Raw genomic sequence first — 24468 nt, forward strand, 5'->3', positions numbered from 1 at the left:
CAGAGGCCGGCGTGACGTTGCAGCAGCCCGTGGCGCTCCGTGCGCTTTCCCAGGAAAGCCGTCCCCGGGTCTCTGGACCCCGGCAGTGGCGGGGTGCACAGGCCCCCCGGAAGGCGGGGCGGACAGTGACCCGCGCTCGCACACAGGCCCCGCGGCGGCGGCGGCCCACGCCCGTCTCCGAGGTCCGCGCCTTACCCGCGGCTCGCGCCTGTCTCCGGCGCTTCCCCAAGCAGCCCTCTTAATGCCCTCTCCTCGCGCACCAGGAAACAAAAGGGAAAAAAGTCTCTTGCCTCTTCGGCCGCTCCAGACCCTTTCCCCGGACTCCCTCTGGGCTAGCCGTGGTGCACTAACCCCTTCAGGCTCTCTTCCTGCCGCCAGCCCCAGTCCTCTCCCTGCGCTCCGACTGAAAGCCGATACCCGAGCCTCAGCTCCCAGCCCCGCCCGCCCCGGCGGCCGAGCAGACAAGCTTCTCGGGCTGGTGTGTGCCTGAGGGCACCGGTCCTCTGTGCCAAAATCTCTCCGCTTTGCCCTCCGCACCCCTGTTGCTGTGCTCTCCTCCGCTACTCCGAAGCTTTCCCCCTCCGCCACCTGCAGTCTCCGCCCACGAAGGGGCTTGTAGTGTGTAAACCTTCCCTCCTTCACGGCTCCCTCCCACTGGTGCAGGTCCCCTCCCTATCCTTTTGTCTCTGTTTATTCTTTTTTCTTTTGTCCTACACAGGTATGTGGGGAGTTTCTTGCCTTTTGGGGCGTCTGAGGTCTTCTGTCAGCGTTCAGTATGTGTTCTGTAGGAGTTGTTCCACGTGTAGATGAATTTCTGATGTATCTGTGGGGAGGAAGGTGATCTCCGCATCTTACTCTTCCGCCATCTTCCTCCGGGCCACCATCATGCAACTATTGATAGATGCACTGAGAACAGAGCATCACTCCTGTGGTGTTACTGCCCAAAACACACAAACTGAATCTAATCATGGGGAAATTTGGATACATTTAAATTGAGGGAATTTCCACAAAATAACTGGCTTGTTACCCTTCCAAAGTGTCAAATGTCATGAAAGAGTAAGACTGAGAAAATCCTCAGGAAATCCTCTAGATTAAAGGAAACTACAGAGACATGACTTTTGAATGGAATATTTGAGCTGGAATTTTCTTATACTATAAAGAATAAGTTTGGAACAATTGATGAAATTTCAATAGGTCTGTAAATTAAGTAATAACATAAAATAAATATTAATTTCCTGATTTAAATAATTATATTCTGATTAAGTGATAGAATGTCCTTTTTTTTAGGAAACATACACTGACATATACCTAAAAGGTGATGAAACATTATATTAGATACTTTTTCTCAAGTTGTTGAGAAAAACAATTTAGTATAGATAAACAGTGTGAGAGAACAGGCAAATAAGTTACCATTTGGAATATCTGGGTGAACTATTTGAATTATTCTTAAAAATTCTGTGTTAGTTTGAACTTATATTAAAATATAAAACTAAAAGGAAAAAAAGTTCACTATAGAGAAGTAAATCTACTTTATACCCACATACATATCTGAGTTGTCTATGGTATAAACCTAAATTTGACAGTTCTGTTTAAAAGACATGTAGATTTTCTATTTTAATGCCAAATTACTCTCCAGAGTTGTTTCATCAATTTATATTTCCAGCAGTGTAGAGAGTTCCTAAAATTCTATAACTTTCCCCAAACCTGATACTATTACACTTAAATGTTTGCCACTCTGATAATTATGAAATTATTTTGATTTACACTTCTCTGATTAGTCTTGTTTCAACATATTTTCATGTGTTTTTAGACATTTGAATTTTTACTTCCATGGATTGTCTATTAATATCTTTTGCCCATTCTTAATGTTTTCACTGTCTTCTTATTGATGCCTGTTTCTTTCTATACTATCTTTATTTCATATGTAAACTTTTTTAAAAATATATACATGTTTGTCTAAACATTTTTACCTTTAAGTGTCAGAATAAGGGTGTATAGGCTGAAAATATCAATTAAAGCTCACCATTCATGATTCATGTGCTGTATGGATGCTTGGGGGAAGCTGAGGTATTGCCATGGTTACTCTGCAGCTCATTTCAATAGTAGCACTCCTCAGTAGATTTTTTTTTTTTTATGTTGAGCCTTCTTTTAATTTATTTATTTTTATTTTTGGCTGTGTTGGGTCTTCGTTTCTGTGTGAGGGCTTTCTCTATTTGTGGCAAGCGGGGGCCACTCTTCATCGCGATGCACGGGCCTCTCACTGTTGTGGCCTCTCTTGCTGCGGAGCACAGGCTCCACACGCGCAGGCTCAGTAGTTGTGGCTCACGGGCCTAGTTGCTCTGTGGCATGTGGGATCCTCCCAGACCAAGGCTCGAACATGTGTCCCCTGCATTAGCAGGCAGGTTCTCAACCACTGCGCCACCAGGGAAGCCCAGATTTTTTTTTTATTATCTTCAAACCTTCCTATTCCCTGATTCTAAATTTTGTGGTTTAAAAGTCTCAACATTATCAATTTGAAAATCCAACAGAATAATTCATTTCTAATTCAACCCATTGCCTCCTGGAAGACATGTTTAAATAGCACTCCTAGCAGTTTGTGATTTGCTTTGGGATTTTGTTTTAAAGGATATGTCCCCCTCCTCACACCTTCATGAAAGTTTAGTACAGAAAACTGGTTTAAACGTGGTGATTTGATTGTTATGGATTTAAAGGGACATAAAAACCCAACACAGTTGTTTTGTAATACAAGCCAATTGATCTTCATTTTTCCTAAAAGATGTAAATATAATTTATAAAGCTTGATGTCCACAAGCTGAATGAAGATTTGCAGAGGGCAGTAATGAACACCTTCAACACTGTACTTCTAAATTAAATATGACATTAATGGGAACAATTTAATGCAGTTCAGCTCTGCTCTGATGGTCATTTTAATTGGATTTCTGCTGCTGTGAATAGAAAAGCTGCTGACAATGTTAGAAAAACTGGGCTTACACTATAGTACCACCTATGAAGATGTTGGATTTGAATTTGCATGTATAATCAGTCAAATTCACTCATCGTATCCCTCTTTCAGAAGAGCAATCTGATTCAGTGGTCTGCCAAAAACACAGTAGCTCATTGTCAATTCTATGGCTTACATTCTGATAACAAAAAGTCCTTTTGCTGAGCCAAACTTCGTATCTGCTTGCCTGGTTACATCACATAATTACCAGACAGTCATTTCATCCTAAGGTGAAGCTTTCTATTGTTGACTATGAATATTAAATGAGACCAGAGTTAAACACAAAATTGAAAAAAATGAAGTTCATGCCAGAGCAGAAATGACTGTATTACGCTTTTCCTGATAAAACACTGTCCTATGTAGATCATTCTTTCTTTTCTTTAAAAAATTTTGTTAAAAATTATTTTTCAGTTTTATTGAGATATAACTGGTGTATAACATTGCAGAAGTTTAAGGTATATACCCATATATATTGTAAAATAATTACCACAATAAAGTTAGTTAACAGATCCATTACCTCACATAATTACTTTTTTTTTTCTTTTGATGAGAATATTTAAGATCTACTCTCTCAGCAACTTTCAAGTATATGATATAGTATTTTTAACTGTAGTCACTATGCTGTATATTAACACCATGTTGTTCATCCCCTGAACTCATTCGTCTTATAGCAGGGGGTTGTAACTTTGACCAACATCTCCCCATTTCCCACCCTCCCTCCAGCCCTTGGCTACCACTATTCTACTCCTTATTTCTGTAAGTTTGGATACTTTAGATTCCATATATATATGAGAACAAACAGTATCTGTCTTTCTCTGTCTGACATTTCATTTAGCATAATGTTCTCAATGTCCTTCCATTTGCAAAAATTGTAGGATTTCCTTCCTTTTTAAGGCTGAATAATATTCTATGGTACATGTATATATCATATCTTTATCTTTATCCATTCATCCACTGATGGACATTTAGGTTGTTTTCATGTCTTGGCTATTGTGAATAAGGCTGCAATGAACATAAAAGTGTAGTTATCTCTTCACAATAGTGATTTTATTTCCTTTGGATATATACTCAGAAATGGGATTGCTAGATCATATGGTAGTTCTATTTTTAATTTTTTGAGGAACCTCCATACTGTTTTCCATAGTAGTTGTACCAATTTACATTCCTACTAACAGTGCCCAAGAATTCTCTTTTCTCCACATCCTTTCCAACATTTGCTATGTCTTTCTGTTGATGCCATTCTGACAAGTGTGTGGAGATATCTCCTTGTGGTTTTGACTTGCATTTCCCTGATGATTAGTGTTGTTAAGCATTTTTTTCATATATCCGTTGGGCATTTGTATGTCTTCTTGGAAAAAACTTGGTTCATGTCCCCTGCCCACTTTTTAATTGGATTATTTGGGGGATTTTGCTACTAAGTGATATGAGTTCTTTATATATTGTGGATGTTAACCCCTTATCAGATCTACGGTTTGCAAATATTTTCTCCTGTTCCATTGGTTGCCTCTTCATTCTTTTCATCATTTCTTTTACTGTGTAGAAGGTTTTTAGTTTGAGGTAGTCCCACTTGTTTATTTTTGCTTTGTTGCTTGTGTTCTTGGTATTATATCCAAAAAATCATTGCAAAGACCAATAACAAGGAGCTTTCCCTCTGTTTTCTTCTAGGATTTTTACAGTTTCAGGTCTTATATTTAAATCTTTAATCCATTTTGAGTTAATTTTTGTGAGTAGTATAAGATAGGGGTTCATTTTCATTCTTTTGCATGTGAATATCAGTTTTCCCAACACCATTTATGGAAGAGACTCTCTTTTCCCCACTGAGCATTCTTAACTCCTTAGTCAAATATTAGTTGACCATATATCTGTGGCTTTATCTCTGGGTTCTCTATTCTACTCTGTTGGTCTATGTGTCTGCATTTATGCCAGTATCATACTGTTTTGACTACTACAGCTTTGTATCAGAAAAAATCAGAAAATTGATGCCTCAAACTTTATTCTTCTCTCTTAAGATTGCTTTGGCTATTTGGGGTTTTCTGTGGTCTATATGAATTTTAGAATTATTTACTCTATGACTGTGAAAAATGCCATTGGAATTTTGAAGAACTCCTTTTAGCATTGCTTGTAAGTCATATCTTGTGGTAATGATCTGCCTTAGCTTTTGTTTGTCTGGGAATGTCTTTATCTCTCCTTCATTTGGGAAGGACAGTTTTTCTAGGTATACTATTCTGGTTTGGCCATTTTTCTTTCAGTACTTGAATCTATCATCCCACTCCCTCCTGGTCTGCAAGTTTTCTGCAGAGAAATCCACTGATAGCCTGATGGAGTTCCCTTGTATGTAATGAGTCATTTTTCTCTTGTTGCTCTCAAAATTCTTTGCTTATCTTTTACTTTTAACATTATAGTGTGCCTTGGAGTGATCTTCTTTGGGTTGATCTTGCTTGGAGTTTGAGCTTCCTGTACCTGGATATCCATAATCTCTTCCAAGGTTTGGGAAGTTTTCAGATATTATTACTTTAAATAAACCTTCTGACCCTATCTTTCTCTCTTCTTCCTCTGGGATTTCCGTGACTCAAATGTTTTGTCATTTGATGTTGTCCCATAATTCGCATAAGTTTTCTTCACTCTTTTTCATTCTGTTTCTTTATGTTCCTCTAAACTAGCTAATTTCAAATGGCCTGTCTTTGAGTTTGCTGATTCTTTTTTCCTACATGATTAAATCTGTTGTTAAAACTCTGTTGAATTTTTCAGTTCTGTCATTGTATTGTTCAGCTCCTGGGTTTTAGTTTGGTTCTTTATTATGGCTTCTATTTCTTTATTAAACTTATCATTTTATTCATGCACTGTTTTGTTTAGTTGTCTCTCCACAGTCTCTTGCATTTCATTCAGTTTCTTTAAGATGAATATTTTGAATTCCTTGTCAGGTAAATTGTAGATTTCCACTTCTTTGGGGTCATTTACTGGAGCTTTATAAATTCCTTTGGTGGTATCATATTTGCCTGATTCTTTGTGATTTATGTAAACTTGCTTTGAGTCTACACATTTGAAAGGGCTAACTCCTCTTCCAATCTTCATAGACTGGTTTTAGCAGACAAAGACCTTTTCTTGGGATTACCTCTGGAATCATAGTCATGCTGGATTAGAGCCAGTTATGTTGCAAGATCTGCAGTGTGATCTGAAGTTGAAGAGCTTGTTACCAGGGACTTGGATGGGCATGGATCCTGTCTGGTGCCTGGGTAGATAGGATTGCCTCCAGTACCTTGTTTGGTGGGATGGCACTGGGACATGGATCTACTTCAGGATCCACAGTCGAGTCCTCAGACAGCAGGTTTATTACCAGGTGTGTAGTCTATGTGACTTCCACCAAGTCCCTGGGAAGGCTGCTGTCTGGTCACTGGATGGGTCCCTGTATGGGCAGGACTAACTCTGGACCATGGCTGAGTAAGCTTGGGTCCAAGCGCCAGGGCCATTGTAGGTTCTACAGCTAAGATTAAGTTCTGCAGACATGGCTCTAGAGGCATAGATGGGTGTGTCTCCCACCAGGTTCCTGAATGAGCTGGCCTGCTCCCTGACCATGGCTGGAGCCAAGTATAGGGCCCTTTCAGGATCTCCTGAGTTGCAGACATGAGTGTCTCCCACCTGCAGACCATCCTTTCAAAGTCAGTTTTGAACCCTCCTTTCTAAATATGAAAAAATAAAGCACCAGAAATATACAAAATTATTTCTTTAATTCCAAAGAATAAGAATCAGGACTATTATTTTATCTAGTTTGCCTCTGAAAGAAGTTGTTGAATTTAATGTCAACTTATAAACTTCGGGCTATAACCAAATGGGAGAACTCTGAGGTTAGAGAGGATCCAGGTCAGAAATAGTCATTCTGGAGATTGTTGAAAAGCTGTTTTCTAGTATAGTACCATTTTTTTGTGTTAAATTTATTTTACAGTAAGCTACACGAGTGGTTATTACCAGTTTACAACTTTTCCTCAGTCTAATTATTCCTTCAGTATTATTTGAAATTGGCTATCCAGGAACATTAATTGCTTGTTAAAAATTCTTGGGAATATTTAATAATGGAGAAACCTCTACACACGCACACACACACACACACACACACAACCATTGTATATTTAAATTCTGTTTATATTTAACACCATGAAAATATTCAAATAATTTTCTTTCTTCCTTTTCAGATTATTAATGCAGGCCTCTTTACTGTTGAAATAATATTTGTAGCCAGAAGTCAAAGGCTGTTGCTGCCAAAGGCTGCTGCTTTTTGTACAACCAAAGGATTTTTTAAAAATTTGATTAGTATGAAAATGAACTAAAGACACTGTTTTTTATCTTATTCCAGAACAAGAAGGTGGCCATGGCAAGGTGAACATATAAGTTCCTAAATGATCTAAGCTAATACATAGGAAGCCTCAAATAACTTTTTTCTTTTTATATAAAAGATTTAATACAATGCTAGATCTAGGGTTCTAATGATGGTGCTTCAGAATAAGGGTGCTGCTACTGAAATTGCATCTATCATTGTCATTTAATTTCCACTGTTAAGGAGGCAGCCATGACATGTGAAAGTGATAATAGGAATAATATCTGATAAATGCTCTAGCAAATGCATATACATAAACGAGAATTGCCTGTTATCTGACTGGAATTCCTTCCTCTAATGGCAGCTACGAAAATGTCAGATAAGATGCGATAGCTGGGCAGGCAGTGTGAATGCAGTGTAAGTAATGGCGTTGAGTCAGACACAGTGGATTTTCTAGGGAAATAGAATGTCTCAGGAATAGGAGGAGTAACAAATGTTTTGGCCAGTATTGGTTTAGGGAAGAAACCTTCCCAGGGATAAATGAGATTGATGGTTCTCAAAGTGAGAACCCATCACCAGCAGCATTAACCTCATATGGGAAATTATCATAAATGCACATTCTTGGGCCACATTCCGGACTTACTGAATCTGCAACTCTGGAGTACAGATGTGTTTTAAAAAGCCCCTCAGGTGATTCTGCCAGACTCAAGTTTGAAAACCACTGGTCTAGAAGAAGCAATGATTTTCCAAAAGAAAGGAATGGAGACTTGCCTGGAAGCTCAACTAGGAAGGAGCTGGGAGAGTGTTGGGAAAATCAGAATCATGCCCAGTGGCGATGCGAAGTGTGCAGATACTGACAGCATGATCTGTGGCTGAACCCAGGGTTATATTTCACTAGTCATTGTCTTAAACAGTAAAGTTTCCCAGATCGGAAAAAGAAAAACTGCTCTACATATGATAAGGGATATTTTAGATTAGTTTCCAATGAAATATATTCATAAATCTGGCCAAGGTACATTGAGACAATTGACATGCACTAAAATCATTTAAAACATTTGCTCTAATTTGGGCAATCTCAAGCATTTACACTAAACCAAAGTACCTGTCTTAGGCAAACTATAATCACTGAGCATGCAACCTGTCAGAGACTATATAACCCTGGAAGAGTCTCTAAAATCAGCCACATAATAAGGAATATTTTATAGGCTTATCATGTCACACTGACATAATGAGAGCAAATCAAAAAACTTTTAAAAGGCTACAGCATAAATGCATATTTACTGTAAGTTCTGCACACCTATGCAAAATATGAGAAAATTACTAGCTTTCTTATAGTTGTGGAGGATTAGCACAATTTAAAATTGTAAAAGTACCACATGAATTAAACTAAAATGCCATTTAGCAGATTTTTCCAAGTTATGTGTCTAAAAATATTTCCCTTTACTAGCATTACATAAATTTTATAGTTTAAATAGGAAAGATGTTTTACTTGTGTTTGTTACTAAAACGTGAACTTTATTCATGTGAGACATGGACTAATACTATTAAAATTATTCTAAAAAGTTGTCATTAAGTCAAGAAGCTATAACCGAATATATTGAGAATGCTGTCAGTTTGACTGAAGCTTGTAGGTGATTTTCCAATACACCTTCTGTGTAGGTCGAATATTTATACAACTAAGTAGCTAAGAAGTTGTATCTAACCAGTTAAAATGGCAGTGACCTTTGAGATAGTTAAGTATTTAATATTCCTTTTGGAACTTAAAGCACTTTTTCATGATTAACAAAAACGACACTTGCTTCCTCATGCTCATGCTATTTGAGAGAATAATCCCTTACTTCTCCTTTTATCTTGAATCTGAGACCCTGCCTGGTATGAACCCTAGTGTCTAGCTGTCCCTTGGAATGTACCTCTGGTTTCTGTGCCTACCATACGTCTAAGGGGCTATTCTGCCATTATATAAAAAACACTACGTTTTGTGTTGGAAATTTCCCACTGCCCATCCTCAATTAATTCTCTACTCTTCTCCATCCTGCTCTGTGCCCCAGGAAGCTGATCAGTACAAACTGCATCATCCCAGCTAACTGCCTTCCTCTCTGGTTTGGTTTGCATTCAGCCAGTGTGGAGCATGGGCAGGAGAGGAAAATGTACAAGGAGGGTGAAGCCCAAGAATTGATTCCCTCTGGCCCCTCCCTGTTAGGCTGAGACCAGTTGGCTGCATTCTCTACCAAAGGGCACAGCTGCTGGAGGGCCTTCCCCTGCAGTTACTTTCTCTGGATTCCATTAACCGTTCCCTCCTTTCCTCTCATTTCTCTTAACCCTGTTAAACTGTCCTCAGTTACCCATGTGAGTGGGCCATCTCTTTTCTTCAGAGACCTTGACTACTGCAATTGTTAACAGACATCTGCTGGGCACATAACAACCAAAGAGACAGTACAGTACCAAAGCTACGACATTTCTTTCTTTTGCCCTTTCACTGGTTTTCAGGAAGTCAGAGATGTTTGTATCACAGTGACATGTCTAATTTAATTTAGCAAAGCAAAATATGTACCAGAGTAGAAGTATTAAGGCACCTTAACTTGATAGAAAAATAAATTGATGCAAGCCATGATGACTTATGTCTATAGAACACTTTATAGCTTATTAGATGCTCTCACACACATAATCCCCCTTAAAAAACCATGTCTGGGAAATGATGATAAAAGAGAGAAAAACTGACTTCATAACTTTATAGCTCAAGTACAATGTTTTATGTATTTAGGGAGCATCTTGTTCTATATCTATGTATGTAGCCATTTTGACGCATATAAATCTCATGCATATGTGAAGTCCCTTAGTAAGCATTCAATAAATGATGGTTCCTTTCTCTAATTCCATATGCAGTATCTAATTTTGCTACAGTATTGAATGATATCTGAATAATTGCCTGGAATTTTAAAAATTTAAACAAATATACTATGCTGAAGGAGCTTACAGTGCAGTTAGGAGGTAAGTTATGTACTATTATTTTTCTACTTATTATTTAAATCACCACCTCAGAACCTAGTGGCTTAAAAAATAATAATCATTTATTATCTTTCCCAGTTCCTGTAAGTCAGGAGTTTGGAAGTGGCTTAGATAGATAGTTTTGCCCCAGTCCTCTCATGTGGCTGTTTATCTTGACCAGATTCTGGAGAAAGGATCCATTTCTCAGGTAGCTCACTCACATGGCTGGCAAGTTGATGCTGGTAAATTGGTTCCTATCCACGTGGACCTCTCCACAGGGCTGCATGAGTGTCCTTATGACATGTCTCACAAGTGAGTGATTCAAGAGAGTAAGGCTAAGTTGCAATACCTCTTATGACCTAGTCTGGGACTCACACACTGTCATGTCTGCCATACTCTATGGGTCACAAAGGCCAACCCTGTTCCAATATGGAAGTTGAACACACAAGGGTGTAGATACTGGGAGTTATCTTGGATGCTTGCTACCATATCCACTTAGAAGATAAAACAATAATGGGATCAAGTATCCAAATGATGGTTATTGAGGGACAATTCTGTGGAGAGTCAAAAGAGGGGAAATCAATGAGGCTTGGAATTATAAAGAAGGCTCAGGGGATGAGGTGGCACTAGATTTGGAATGGTAGGATTTGGAGAGGGGTAGAAAACATGGGCGAACAAAAGCTTTCCTGGACAATGTAACAAAGCAGGGATGACCAAGTATATTGTGCCTGAGTACTCCTAAAGATGAGCAATGGGAGGTTGAGAGTAAATTGGAGCCAAATTAGGATTGGAATTTAATCCTTGCAGGCAATAGAAAAGTATGTAACCGACATAATGACCTTCATACTGTAAGATGAAGCTGGTGGTAAAGAACTTATTGGAGTAGGATAGTAAGGAATACTTTGGAACTCTTGGAAGTCATGAAAAAAAGGAGAGGATGTCAGGGACATTTTAGGGGAAGAATTAACAAGGGTTAGCTGTGGACAATACCCACCCTGACTTCATGTCTTCTAATCCAAATAACCCAGAGAATGAAGGTGCCCGTAGTGAGAACCAGAGAAGCTATTTTACTAAGAAAATTTCAAACTGGTACAGTGAAGCCCATGTACATCATCCAGCTACAAAAATCATTGACCGACAATGCCAAGCATTTTATTTATGTTACTTTATATTAATATGCAAAGAGGATTTAAAAAATTGCCCAAGAATATACAATTAGAAGATAGTAAAGTTGGGATTTGAATTCATGTCTATATGGCTTAAACATTCTGACTCTTTCTACAATAGTAAAAGTAGAAAAAGGAGAAGATATAACCTCCAAAAACACCTTCACAGATAGACTATTGGCTTGATAAAAGACTTTATCCTTACGTTGACAATGCTGGCACACATACATTATTTAAATTATATATAAAATAAACATAATTTTGAATCAATGCATATTTGAAAATCAAAGTACCCATAATATGTACACATTCCTGACAAATATCTTGTAGATGAAATATCATAGGCATCTTACAAAAGCTTGTTGAATCAGATGCAAGATCACTCATGGGAGTAAAAAAAGAGCGGGTAAATTACATACCTATCATGCCAACTGATTCTGCAGATAAAAACTAAATTAATGTTTCTTCTTTACTGAATTCTGGTAATGCTTAGCATTCTTCTTGAACACTGATTTTTATTTTGTCCCCTTATTTAGATTAATTTAAAGTATAGGGGATCATGTCTGATTTCTATTTTGCCTCTCTCATAGAGCCCAGAATCATGCTCAACATATAATCAGAACTCAGAATATATTTACGGAAGAATTCAATAAGTTGACTGAGGCTAAGATTCTTGTTTGTTTCTCATCCACTCCATTGCCTATATCAATAGTGAGAAACGTATAACTTCTGTCAGAACTGTCATTTTAAACAAATGAGCATCCTGTTGTACTTGTCATGGTTATAGGATGCAGGGAAATGTGTTTTCACAATAGGCCTTGAGATTTGCCTGTGACTGCTGCTGAGGCAACAGAAGAAAGGGAAGGCATCTGGGCTCCTCTACTGCCTGACTCCCCTTGGGGTGATTTTTGAACTCTACCATTACTCTATCGGTTGCTTCCACCTTGGCAGACATATAGGATCCTATGGTAATTTAAATATGGTGACAAATGCCAGGGTTTTCTCTTTATGTCTTATCAATTTTCTATTTTACTAAGGTAGGTGAAATCAACAGTGACTGTGAAGAGGGAAGAGCATATGAACAATGCAGCGCATGGGGGATAAATGATTCTCATTTGGAAGGTCACTAACCTGGATCAGTTTCAATGAAATGATGCTGTTAAATACAGAGAATTTCTGGAGGGAGAACTTGGAAGTCAAGGAGAAAACTTTGTAAATACTTAGCCACCCGGCTATATTTCAGAGCATGATTTCTAACCAAGAGCAGGCCAAATTATTTTCCTAAGTATTTCTGGGGGCCATTAAATGTTTATGACAACGTTATATAATGAAGACCTAAATTTTTATTATGCAGTTCGAAATCACCACCATGTCCTGTAAAGTTAAATCCAGTACTTGAAGAAAAGCCAGAACAAAGTCTTATGAATTTTACTCAGAGAGTCTTAACAGTAAACAAATTAGGAAGATCCTGCAACCATTCTGGAAATCTGCTCTTACCATGATGCTAGGAACTCCACATGAGATGAAATTCAGCAAATTCTGATGTTAAAGTTTGGTATTTTGTTAAGAAAAAGATGTGATATATATATATGTGTGTGTGTATGTATGTATGTGTATATGTATGTGTGTGTGTTTATATATATATATATATATATATATATATATATATATATATATATATATAAACACACACACAATGGAATATTATTTAGACATGAGGAAAGAGGGTATCCTGCTGCCATTTGTGACAGACGAACTTTGAGCACATTATGCTATGAGATTAAGTCAGATAGAGAAAGGCAAGTACTCTATGATATCACTTAAGTGTGAAATCTAAAAAAATCAAACTCATAAAAAGCAAACAGTAACGTGGTGGATACCAGGGGGTGGGGGACAGGGAGATAAGATTGATGTTTCTCAAGAAAACAAACTAGAAAATAAGCTGTAGAGGTCTAAAGCACAGTATAATGAATAGAGAGAACAATGGTGTATTACAATCATCAAACTTGCTAAGAGACTAAAACTTAACTATCCTATCCACTGAAAAGAAGGAAAAATCATGTAACATGATAGAGGTGCTAAATATTGCCACAATGGCAATCATATTACAATATATAAATGTATCAAATTAGCATATCATATAACTTAAATTTGCACAATATTGTATGTCAAATCTATTCAATTTAAAAAAGCGTGTCCTTCCTTATATTGATATATAAATATTGTCCCTGCAACTTTTATCCATTGGCCATAGTTACAAAGCTTTAGGGCCACAGAAAAACGAGTTTTTTTTTTTATCTTAAGGATTTTTTCCCCTTTAATATAAAAGTATAACTACAGTGGTCCAATGTAATAATATAAAAAAAGTTCTCATACTAAAAAAAAAAGTACCATAATACTGTACATACAAAAACTGTTCAACGAGAATGATTTAAATATATATGTTCTTTTCCAGGTCTGGAAGACACAAATGTAAAATTCGGCAAGTGTATTGCTGGAACATGTGTCCAGGAACACTGTATTCCCCTTTCTCTTCCCCCTGTCCCAGCCCCACCTTCAGAGTCCCCTGAGCTTGGATCATGAGCCAACAGCGTCCCTGAAAATAACCAGAGCCAAATGTTTACTCAATGGAAGTCATTATTCAGTGAGCCACTGCTTACCATGAACTATGAAAAGCACAAGTTTTAAGCCCAGCCAAGATTAAATTCAGACGGAGGTCCTCCCATTCCCTGATTTGCTACTAGAACTGCTTTTGTTGGACCCAGCTTTGGACCCCAGTTTGGCTTTTTTTCCCGGGGACCATGGGGGCTATTTTGGTAATTGTAGGCCTGGATTGCCAGATCCAGGCATTCCTGAGCCATTTTGATTTACCTCTGCAGAGTCTCCAGGTCAGCTGGGAGGTTGTCCTCATGGCTGCCGTACTGTTGTTCCTGGGCGATGTTGGCCTTATTTTGCTTGTGGGCAATCTTAGCACTGCTGGACAGTTCGGTGTACTGGATTTGATACGGTTTGATGGCAATGTTATAGCCAGGGGGAGTAGATGGTGTATTCCAAGTGAAAGGATAATTATAAGCAGCTGGATCTTCCAGTTCCCTCCTTTTATTGTTTAGTGAGTCTCGAATTGTCCCACATCCTAAATGAAGCATCTCCCAAATGTTAAGCAATAGGCAAAGGCCTGTAACACCATACATTATCAGAAGAAAGATGGTCTTTTCAGTGGGTCTAGAAATAAAGCAGTCTATCTTATGAGGGCAAGGAATTCTGCTGCACACATAAAATGGGTGGACTTGGAAGCCATACAGAAAGTACTGCCCTATCAGAAAACCCACCTCAAACATGGTCCTTGCCAGCAGCTGCAGCAGGTAGATTATCATGAGCCCATCCTTCCGAATCTGCCATTGCCCATCATGCTTAGGTTTAGATTGGTTCTGATCTTTATTTTCTTTTTCACTTTCTAATTCCATTTCTGGATACATCGTGGGATCCTTTTCATGGTCCTCTTCTGTTTCTTCCAGAGCCCGGTGCTGTTTCCAATGCATTGCATAGGGTTTGCTCTGATCGGCCTTCTTGTCTGCTTCACCGTGCTCTATTTTGGCAACCTTATGAATGGCATAGCCCAGGTACATGACAGAGGGGGTCTCCACCAGGATGATCTGGAACACACAGAAGTGCATGTTGGAGAGGGGTGCTAAGGCATCATAGCAGACGTTCTCACAGCCTGGCTGCTCTGTGTTGCACACAAATTTGCTTTGCTCGTCATAATAGATGGATTCTCCTTCTATGGCTGTAAGGACAATCTAGAAGAAGATCTATACCGTGAGCCAGATCCTCCTCACAAACGTGGGGTGGTTGTGGATCTCCTCTGGCAGGCAAGTGAGGAAGCTCCTACTCATGGGGACTGAATTGCTTTGCCCTGTTATCCAGAATTTCTAAAACCCAAAATTTTCTTAGAGAAATGTTTTGCTTACAAGTTTTCCAGATTCCCTTGGTCAGCGGGGTCCCCCGGGGCCGCCTCCAACGCCGGCCGCTGCCTCACGTGCCCCGCGTCGCCGTTGCCTTCGCCTCAGTCTCCAGCCAAGGCTGAAGCCACTCCTGCCACTGACTCCCGCAAGTTTTTCAGATGAAAAACTTCTCACTACTAGACTGACTCACTTATTTTCTTCTCCTGGGTCTATGGTGGGGAAAGGGACTGGGTGGTATGTTGCTTAGGTAGCCCTCTCTCCACTTCCCTTCCTTATGCTTTTCCACCGCCCCCTTTCTCTAGGTAGCCTCTCCCTTCTCCCTAGAAATGGAGTGAGTAGGAGAGAGGACTGGTGAAACCAGGACAGGTTTACTTGATGGATGAGACCATGATATGGCACTGATGCTGTCTGGGCTGGCTGCTGCTGGAGTCCTATTACTTCTCCATGTGAGCCTCTTGGGCAGGATCAAAATAACTCCAGGCCAGCTCTCTCCACATTTCCACCTTCAGCACAAGTCCAGCCTCTCCCAGGGCAGCCCTTTCTGCTCTGCTGTCCTGGCCAGCTGGCCAGCTACCATCTCGCCTTTTTGCTTTTTTAGATGTGGGCCTGGTACCAGTCTCTGAAGCTCACAAACTCTAGACTTCCAAGTTAAGCTTTCCAAGTGGCTTTCTTGAAGCTCATCTGTCTCTGCTTGATGTGAGGAATAAGCACAAGTACACTCCTTTCCTGACCCCTGGTAGGGATGGGGTGGGAAATAATGCCACAACACTCAAGTAGTTACTTCTGAAGAAATTACCTCCCAAACCAGGCCTGCCTCTTTGTAACATCAACCTCTTATCTACCACTAGATTTTTTTGGCTTGTCTTTTATTCCCCTTATAATTCCTGCATAGAGGATGTATCATCATACTTTGAAATATGAAAGGGGTACTTAGCACCTCAGTTTTGCCTGCCTTCTTTGGGGTTTCAACCAAAACTGAGGCAGAGAGAATTTTGCTTTAACAGCCTATTACACAAATAGCACACTTCATTCTCTTGTCTTCTCTATCCTTTGATCTGCAAGTTCACCTGGATGTCAGATTCCTCTGCGTAGCACTTTCCTCCTCAATCCTTTGTCCATCCTATAATTTCTTCTTGCTGGACTTCATACCTTTGAAAATATCCTACCCTTCCCCCAGTCCACTTAATAGCCTCTGCATCTGTTTTTTTCAGCCTATTGTTTTTTTCTTTCATTCTAGGAAGTTCAGGGTGGCTTTGTACAGATCTAAAAGATTATTTTTTAAACCATTTTTCAAAGGCCTCGTTTGGTTCACTTCTTTTTTTCCTGTATCCTATTTTGTCTCCTGTTTCCTATTTACTCTGCTCATTCACTGCACTTAGGCTCTGTCCTTGGTCAAGACTTGACCTTGCTCTGAGTACACTGTTACTTCAGCTGTAATCAAACAAGTACTCATTAGATACCTACAGAGTACTTAGCACTTTTCTGGCAGCATGCAAGATCAGGGAAGTTTAGGGTCTGCCCTTAAGGAGTTTCACTTTCATTAGCCAAGACAGAACACATCAAAAGAAATGGAGAACATTCTGTGTGTAAAAATATGTGGTCTGACAGTGTGCAGGCTTTCACTTGGACCATAAAGTTGGCTTTCATAAAGTTTAAAAAGATTCTGAAATCTCTCCTGATATGTGAAGTCTTCCCACATTTTTCACAGAAGCACTATCTATTGTACTTGGACATTGTTTACCATGTTAGGTCCACAGATGTGGACCTGCCTTAGCCTTCCACCACTAATATATATTTTCTCTAAACTTGTGCATGAGATACATTTTTAGTTTAGGTTTTGTACACATTAATGAAATCATTTTACTTCTAATTACATCTGTGCCAGATATTTAGCATCTAAATTGTTGAGTAAAGGATCAGATTCTTCTCTTTTTTTTTCTTCATTCTTTTCCAGTGTGTAGACTTATTAGATGTTCTGGGCTTTGTGATGACGATAATGACATTAATGACAATAATAATGACACCTCTCATTTACATTACACTTTCCAAAGCACTGTCACGTACATTATCTTATTTCATTCTAAAAATGCACCGAGATGACTGTGACTACTTTGTTCATGACTGAACCTCTTACAGCCTATAACGGCCCCTCTGTTTCCCAGTTGCTCTGCCACAGACACTCCATAGAGAGCTACAGCCCTGAGTTCTTCTGCTCAGGTAAATCTCCAGGCTCCCAAGCCCAGTGGTTCATGCTCCTCTGACCCAAACTGCAAAGCTGTTGATTTGGCTCCCATTTTTGCTCTTCACCTGTTTTCTAGACCTGACCGGGTCTCTTGCTTCTTGGGCCTACCTTACTCCATAACACAAACTTTGGTCCCACTTTGCTCTGTGCTCTCTAACCAAGCTCCATCACGACCCACTCACAGTTGCAGAGCTTGAAATCAGTCTTGACCCTGTTTACTTAGGGAGGGAGGTCATCAGTAATTGCCAACAGGAGTAATCTAAAACCCCCAGTTCAGAGAGCCTACAGGAGTTACCACTTTCTTCCCACATGGAAGCATGATTCTAGGACACAATACCCTCAGTGAAGTCAGCCCATCATTCTGAATGCCTATGGTCATTGCTGTTTTTAATGTAGATTTGTTGTTGGCACAAAATGAAGTCAATTTTCCAACATTTGTGATGATATTAAAGCAGGACCATTGGGACTATGTTAGGTGATGTCCAGTTTCCCACTGGCATTTCCTCAATGGTTTTTCTTATGAAACTTGACCACTACTAGCCCAGGTTTTGTTTCATAGAGGATTATAAAAACAGCTCACTTTGAACCACAGTAGTGCCGATGACTTGAAGGAATTAAAAACTGGGCAGATAAATACAGGGATGGCAGAAAGCCCAAAGGATGGGGATAATGAGAGATCAGACAGCTGAGTGTTGCCGCTACAGGAAGAATTTGCACACGGCATGCCTTTAGTCTAGACAAGGGTATTTCTATTTTAGAGTAAGTCCTCCCATATTTCCTGAGGGAGAACTGTTCGGAATGCTTTTACTTATAAGTTTAGAGCGTTACAGGATGTGCTTTTATTTTTGTTATTAAACTATTGGTGATTTGTTATAAAATAGGCAAACCAACAACACTATGAAGGTGATTTATGTTTAGAGGTTGTAGGAAATATAAATTGATTTCTTCTTCTTTTTTTCTTTTTTTACTGTCACTCTATTCCCAGAATAAGTGCATTTTATGAAAAGAATGGTAAAACGAAACCAAAAAATCTATAGAAAGAGTTCCTACAGGATGTTTGGAGGACAGAAAAATTCTCTCTGTTGAAGAATTGAACTTCTTCTAATGGCTGAAATCACTCTCCTAGCCAAGCAGGCTGTGCATTGACTGAGGCAATGTTAAGACTAGGTTGGTATTGCCTACAAAGCTTAGGGAGCTTGTCAGGGTGGGTGTGCAGCCGGGAGTTTAGATAAGATTTCCCAGGGGTTTTAGTTACTCTTCACTTATTTCAATTTGGCTTTCTCCTTACCTGGCTCCTACTTAGAGTTTCAAGCTCGTGTTACTCTCCTGGTTTTCAGTAGTAGCAAATCCTAAGGTAGTCTATAAAACTGTACTGCTATGATTTACATGGAAAAACATACTTTTGCATCTCCTGCCACGGAGTATGGTTCTAAAATTGTCAATCTCACAAATGCTTTGACCCTTTAGCATTCCAGGCAGTTGGTCTGTCACTTTTCTTTCACTTTATAGCTTTTTTAAAATGGAGTCCTTAGTTAGTCAGGCTTGGAGGCTAAAATTCTCTTCAGTAAGTGTGTTTTTTCATAACATAGTGCATTCATAAATGCTGGTAAAAGAATAACTCTCCCAGAAAAGAACTGTAAGATGGAAGTGCTAAATGGGACTCCAATACAATTTAACTCTAAGTGCAACTCACGGCAATAACTTATCAATTCTTATCACTCATTTTTATATTCATATTTTTTGATATTTTCTTAACTTGAGGGAGTGATTTTTTCTCAATTTAGACTTTGCTCCTGTCCTATCAACATTATGCCCATTTCACCTCAGCCACACACATGAATCAGCTGCATCCAGACTCCATGCCTGAACCCTCAATGGTAAAAGTCCTCCCTGTGATCACAACTCCTGTGGCTGCTCATAGCTACATCCTGCACACCAAGAGAGTGACTCTGTGACATGACAGCTTCCAGTTGCTGGGCTGTTCTATGCCCCAGCCTCTTTCAGCTACCTTCCATATGGACCCCATAATCAAAATGTAAACTGCATCCACACCACAATCCCTGAGAATTCACTATTCCCACTTGGTCCTTCACCACTCAATTCCAGTTTCTCTTCCCTTCACTCAGCCTCATGGGGAAGAAGAGCAGAACTAAGAGACAATGGTCTAGTCCCCTGGCCTGGTCCTTGCACATTTCTGACTTTCTTCTGGGACAGGCTACTCGGAACCTTTACATCACCTCTAGTTGGCTGAAAGCTGGCTCCAACGCTCCTACAATTTCTCCTTATGTTATAGGGAAGAACAAGTCTGACTCCATATTGGATCTGGTTTTTTTTTTTTTTTTACTTTAACCTTTGTATTCTATTGCTTTTGCTACAAGTTAATCACTAAAGAGACGTTGCCTGTAGCTTAAAGTAGACATAATGGCCCATCTCAGGGAACCCTGCCTCTCATGCCTGAGCATTAAGCTAAATTACCTTTGTTTAGCTCACAGGAAACATCCTGACCAGGCCCAGCAGTGAATGGCTGTAGGAAAGAAGTAATTAACACTTTCCCTCCACAGTATGGTCAGAATCAGGAAATATTTGCAACAATTTATTGCCTCTTTTACTTTACTTCCTCACCTCCCCTTCTTTGTTCTATAAAAGAGCCCAGGCAAGATGTTTCTTTGGGACACTAGTCCACCATCTTCTCCGTCTGCTGGCTTTCTGAATTGAGTCTCTATTCCTTGCCTCAACAACTCGTCTCTCTATTTATTGGCTTGTCGTGCAGCAAGCAGTATGAACTTGGGCTCAGTAACACTCAGTCAATGCTCTAAGTGAGAAAACAAAAAAGAGCTGGCATGAATTCCCACAAATTCTTCCTCTCCAATGCTAAATGTTTTCTGTTCAGTTTTTGTTCACTCTCATTTTATTCCTTTCCATAAAGCTTCTTTCCAGGAATACCTCCTCCACTGTGTGCTTTGCCCCATCTGTTGAGTGGGGGCTAAGGGGAAGGAGGATTTAAGTGGGAGAATGGCATGAGTTGGGGAAGAGAATCTCTGCTCGTGACCACAGCACAGGCATCTAGAAAGCATGCCAGGAATGACTGTCACCAAAAAGCAGGGTTTGAAGACTCTGCTGAAATGAGACTTCTCACAAGATGGGTGCTGGAGTGGACAGGTGTTGCTCTGGCTCTCTGCTTTCAGTCCATCCTTCCTTGGATATTAACACCCTAATTTTTATTTAGGAAATCAACCCATCTTCAGCTTTGGGATTCCTGATCAAGATACCCCACTCCTCTCCTGCCAAAAATGGGCAGGAAACCCCAGGTTGTTGGCTGAATTTAATTCATGAGTGAATGACATATGAACTGTTGACCTGATTCATGCTGGCCAGTGAGAGAACACCTCTTTGTTCCTGAGGGCAGGTGCCCAGAGCTACTCTGAAGCTTGCTTCTTGCATTTTCCTTTCAATTCCATGAGCAATCCTATGTACTTAAAATTTTTTTCTTTTTGAATTAAATTACCCAAAGTCAGTTTATATTGATGCAAAGAAAGAAATCTAAATTTTATGGGACTTGAATAAGTGAAGGTAACATGGTATTGAAGAAAGGGCATTAGATTAGGGTCAGAACACTTTGGCTGTAGTTCTATTTCTGTTCTAGACACCTGGGATTTATTTGCTCCCATGTTGTTTTATGTAGAGAATGAAGATTCTCAGCTGAGGGGACATATTCAGATCTCTTGGGTATCTTTTTAAAACCATACACACCCATTCTCCATGCAAATTCTATTAAAAGTCTTGCCCTTCTCCTCACCCTTACCACGCATTGCCTTACCATTGAAAATTACAGTCCAGTGAGCCTCCATTCCTAACAGAGGTTATAGCCCTCAGATGTGTTGGATCAAAAAATATTCTACTGGATTAGGATATTTCTAAAGGTTCTTCTAGGGCTAATATCCTTTGAGTTGATGAGATGCTTTTTAAAATATATAACTGTTTTAGACAGGTTATGAAGGAAAATTTAAAGTGAAAGCAGATGGAGATCTATGAATAGAAACAGGAATCAAATCTCAAAAATTGGAGGAATAGTTGTGAAAGATTTTGATGTGAGTTGCCTTAAGTACAATGATAAACTTGTAGCAAATATATTCACTAGGACTCATGAGACTCATATTTTAATTCACCAGCACAGAGGGCTTCAATTTTTTGAAAAAAAAAAAAAACAATTTGAAGAAAAAACTTGATTTTTGTTAACACACTCTGAGTTTAGAAAATTTCCATTGCACTAAATATTAAGACCATCAATGTGGTCATATAACAACTAGAATTCAGTGTCCAAAAGAATAGGTTTCTGAGAAGTTTAACCACACGCTACTAATCTAAAAGAACTTGATATCAAAACTTTCTGAATAATTTGTTGTTCATTAATGAAATATATAACAAATGTGAATGATACAAAACAGAGAAATAGTCCAAATAAATAAAATATACACTCATGAGCTAAAATGAAACCTGAATTAAACATTAGTTGTTTAAAAATATCTAAATAAAATTTTTTAAAATATTTTTTATGAGTCAACGTTTCTACTCTGCATTACTGGCTTCTTTTGATGGAGAAATATTAAGTAAACTGAAATCAAAACTGTGGTCTTGGGCTTCCCTGGTGGCGCAGTGGTTGAGAGTCTGCTTGCCGATGCAGGGGACGCGGGGTCGTGTCCCGGTCTCGGAAGATCCCACATGCCGCGGAGCAGCTGGGCCCGTGAGCCATGGCCACTGAGCCTGCGCATCCGGAGCCTGTGCTCCACAGTGGGAGAGGCCACAACAGTGAGAAGCCCGCATACCGCAAAAAAAAAAAAAAAAAAAGTATACTCTTTAAAAAAAAAAGGGCTTCACTGGTGGCACAATGGTTGAGAGTCCACCTGCCGATGCAGGGGACACAGGTTCGTGCCCCAGTCCGGGAAGATCCCACATGCCGCGGAGCGGCTGGGCCCGTGAACCATGGCCGCTGAGCCTGTGCGTCCAGAGCCTGTGCTCCGCAACAGGAGAGGCCACAACAGTGAGAGGCCCGTGTACCGCAAAAAAAAAAAAAAAAAAAAAAAAAAAAAAACTGTGGTCTCTAACTGCCAATGAGCTTTGACATGATCAACTTCTAAGAGTCCAATTAAATATTTATAATGAATGTACTTTAATTAAGTTGTCAGTTATTTTTATAGTCTCTTTCTCTTTAACACACTCACACACACTTACCACCACTACCATAGCATTCAGGCCAACAATATTTAACATTGCTCTATTTTGACACTTAAAAGAGCATACTCTTTGATATGATGTTCTCTGCCCCTAAAATTTCTTCAGATCATATGGAATAAACCCATATGCAATTTTTGCAAACTGCTTACCATATGGTAAGTTCCTACTGGAAATTTTAAAATTACATCTTATCCTTGCTGCATCAATAATTTTGGAGGCTCTTGCATGCATATAATTATATTATATTATAACTTCATCCTCTTCATTGTTTTTTGTATACCTTTTATAAGTTCTTTTTATATAAATAGGTAAGAAACATTTGTTCAAAGAAATGAGGTAATTAAAATTTAAAAGTCGATCATGAATCTAACTAGTTCCTTACCTTGGCAGTGAATATCACTTGGAAAACTTCTAATTATTTCAACAATAATTACATTGGCAGGAGGACAATGGAGTATGAAATTTATGATAAGAATTATACCATTAAATTGTATCTTACCTAAGAAAATCTTTGTGAGAACTGATGCTTTGGTAACACTCTGGCTTATTTCACAGTTGTATCACTCAGTTTGTTTTGCAAGTTTCATTCACTGTTTCATCAAGAGGAGATAAAATACAGTATATAACATGTTGGAAATGGACAGTGAAGGACCAAACAAGAAGCATGATACTTTGTGAGAACATTATATTACTTACTTTCACCCATGAGACACTCAAATTTTGGGTCTTGCTACTTGCTTGACATTGAATAACAAGAAAAGAAGATAAAAGAAAGTAAAGAAAAAATAAACAAAACTAAAATAAGTTAACATAAATGAGTTCAAATATGCCAGTAGTAACAATAAATATGGATGCGTTAGGTTTTAAATGTAGGTAATATCAATTTGGATTAAAAATAAGTTAAGTTCTATTTATGAGAAATATATCTAAAGCAAAAAGTTAGGTTTAAAACAAGATAACTGAAAGATACAACTGACAAACACTAAACAAAATAACATTACTATCAGATAAATTAGTAATTTAAGGAAAAAAGTTACTAAAAGAAACAAAAGGAGATATTACACCATGATTTTTGTTTATTTATTTATTTATTTATTATTATTATTATTTTTTGCTGTATGCGAGCCTCTCACTGTTGTTGCCTCTCCCGTTGAGGAGCACAGGCTCCAGACGCACAGGCTCAGCAGCCATGGCTCACGGGCCCAGCCGCTCCACGGCATATGGGATCTTCCCGGACTGGGGCACGAACCCGTGTCCCCTGCATCAGCAGGTGGACTCTAAACCACTGTGCCACCAGGGAAGCCCCACACCATGATTTTTAAAAAGCCACTCAACCATATCTTAAAAATATTGTTTGTCAAGTGAAACTGATAGAATTACAAAGATCTTTAAAATCTTGAAAATTTAAAATCTATATCTTAAAAAGTATAGATTTTAACTCACCTGGTAAAAATAGTAGATTAAATAGAATATATATAGTAGATTAAATAGGATATGTATATCTAATCATATCTATATATCATAGGTATATATATGCAATTAGTTTAAAATACCTGAAAGTACTAGCTTTG

At 38.9% G+C, this 24468-nt stretch overlaps 1 pseudogene across 1 annotated transcript; it reads right to left on the reverse strand.

The window, feature by feature from the left end:
• Positions 1 to 13988: 13988 nt before the first annotated feature.
• Positions 13989 to 15354, reverse strand: LOC308626299 (gap junction gamma-1 protein-like; annotated as a pseudogene). Its single transcript has one exon. The product of its transcript is annotated as a gap junction gamma-1 protein-like (transcript).
• Between the last annotated feature and the right edge of the window lie 9114 nt (positions 15355 to 24468).

Source organism: Mesoplodon bidens (genome assembly GCF_964165515.1).
Source record: "Mesoplodon bidens genome assembly, chromosome: 12".
In the NCBI taxonomy this organism is placed as follows: domain Eukaryota; kingdom Metazoa; phylum Chordata; class Mammalia; order Artiodactyla; family Ziphiidae; genus Mesoplodon; species Mesoplodon bidens.